Source organism: Orycteropus afer, unplaced genomic scaffold, assembly GCF_000298275.1.
Source record: "Orycteropus afer afer isolate SDZICR_OR568_19922 unplaced genomic scaffold, OryAfe1.0 scaffold00017, whole genome shotgun sequence".
In the NCBI taxonomy this organism is placed as follows: Eukaryota; Metazoa; Chordata; class Mammalia; order Tubulidentata; family Orycteropodidae; genus Orycteropus; species Orycteropus afer.
Genome location: NW_006921604.1, coordinates 18341899 through 18344258, shown reverse-complemented (window position 1 = coordinate 18344258; position 2360 = coordinate 18341899).

The window sequence follows — 2360 nt, the reverse complement described above, 5'->3', positions numbered from 1 at the left end:
AGAAGGAAGGTTGGGCAATCCTACTTCCGTAGTGATACTGCCTCGGAAACCCAAGGAGGGGTCGCTATGAGTCGGGTTTGACTCGACGGCACCTAACAACAACAACAACCTCAACCTCCACATACTGCTGTCCTAGGATAATGTAGTATGTATTTACCTTCTATCTCATCATGTTTATTTTAGTAGTATCTTGAAAGAAGCTATCTCAGGAGTTGCAATCTAGATCTTAATATTAACCAATACCTAAAAATTCACAATTTTAGTTGTTTTATTGAAATAGCTAATCTTTTCCTAACATCCAAATTTTATCCATATATTTTTCAGATTAAGCTTTAGTCCCATACTGATGGACGCGATCTTAGTACCTATCATATAGTCCATACTAGTCTCTTGATTTTGGGGGAGTATTTACTAGTTTTCTACAACATCACTAGCACCATGTTCATTAAGTGAATATTTGGTTATTAATTGTATTTGATTCCCCTGCTGCTGTGAGGCTACAAAATACAACAACAACAAAAAGAACAAGCCAAACTCACTGAACTTACTGTAGTTGAGTCAATTTGACTCATAGAAACCCTTCCTTGGATTTCTGAGGCTGTATCTGTACGGAAGTATGTTGCTCAATCTTCCTCCAGAGGAGTGGTTGGTGGGTTTGAACCTAAGACAAATGCCTTAGGCAGTATGCCACCAGAGCTCCCGGAAATTCATTAGGCATTTGGAATTGGTATACAAATTTCGTGTTATCAATGGATTAAGAAATCATAGGTTACTAAATATGTTATTGTTGTTTTCTAATGCTGTCAAGTTGGTCCCAACTCAGTAACACCATGTGTGCAGAACAGATCTGTTCCATAGGATTTTCAAGATCATGACCTTTCAGAAGCAGCTCTGTCTTCTAAAGTGGCTCTTGATGAGTTTGAAACACCAATATGTTGGCTAGTAGTCAAGCACTTAACTGTTTTTACTTAATTTCTGGTAGTCCCTGTTATAAGGGACATCCATTTGGATAACATCATTGTAAGTATTTCTGATGTAAGTCAAATACTTTTTTTTTTTTTAGTTTTCATTATTATTTTCCAATCAATTCCCCAGGTACCTTTCTTCAAAATTTCTCGCCTAGACGTGTGAATGCTTCCAGTATTGCCCTCCTTTGTTTAAGCACCTTAATTAGTATTCCACCAATTCCTGGAGCCTTATTATTCACCAATACCTACAGTGCAGCTTGGATGTCTTCCTTCAATATCATTGGTTCTTGATCATATGCTGCTTCCTGAATTTGTTGAATGTTCTTCAATTGTTTTTGGTACAGTGACTCTGCGATTCCTTGCATCTTCTTTTGATGCTTCCTGGGTTGTTCACTATTTTGCCCATAAAACCAAACCAAACTTACTGCCATCAAGTTGATTCGACTCATAGTGACTCCTCCTTGGGTTTCTGAGGTGGTGTCTCTATGGAAGCAGATTGCCCAATCTTCCTTCCGAGGAGGGGATGATGGGTTTCAACCTCCAGCTTTCTGGTTAGCCTTCAAATGCTTTAGGCACTATGCCTCCAGAGGTCCTACACACACACACACACACACACACGTGTGTGTGTGTATGTTTTCCAGTAATATATCAGACAGTGTTTCACTGATATTCATAAGGTTTTCATTGGCCAGTTGTTTGAGAATTGGATGGCCTCATTCTTTTGAGTCTGCCTTAGCCCGGAAGCTCTGCTGAAACCTGTCCACCACTGGTAACCCAGCTGTCATTTTGCAACACCACTGGCATAATCTCCAGCCTTACAGCAACATGTAAGCAACCACAGGATGACAAACTGACAAACAAGTTCGTCCCCCTTAGTTGTGCCTAACCCCTCTGCACCTGCCTACCTTGGCCCTGGCCTTAATATAGAGCTGCCCCCAAGCAAAAAGCAGCTCCCAAGATCTGGGCCCACCTAGCTCTGCCCCGGCCTTAAAACACATATGTTGTTTTTGTTGTTGTTCGCTGCTGTCAAGTCAGCTCTGACTCACAGCAACCCTATGTACAATGGAATGAAACATTGCCTGGTCCTGTGCCAGCCTCACATGCTTGCTATACCTGAGCCCATCATTGTAGCCACTGTGTCAATCCATCTCTCCAAAGGCCTTCCCCTTTTTTGTTGACTCTCCACTTTCCCAAGCATAATATCCTTTTCTAAGGAATGATCCCTTCTGAAAGCATGACCAAATTAGGTGTTTCCGTGGAGCATTCTGGCTGTACTTCTTCCAGGACAGATTTGTTAGTTCTTATGACAATCCATGGTACTTTCAGTATTCTTCACCACATCACTACTCTTTTGAAGTATGTGTGTATGTATATATATATATATATATATAT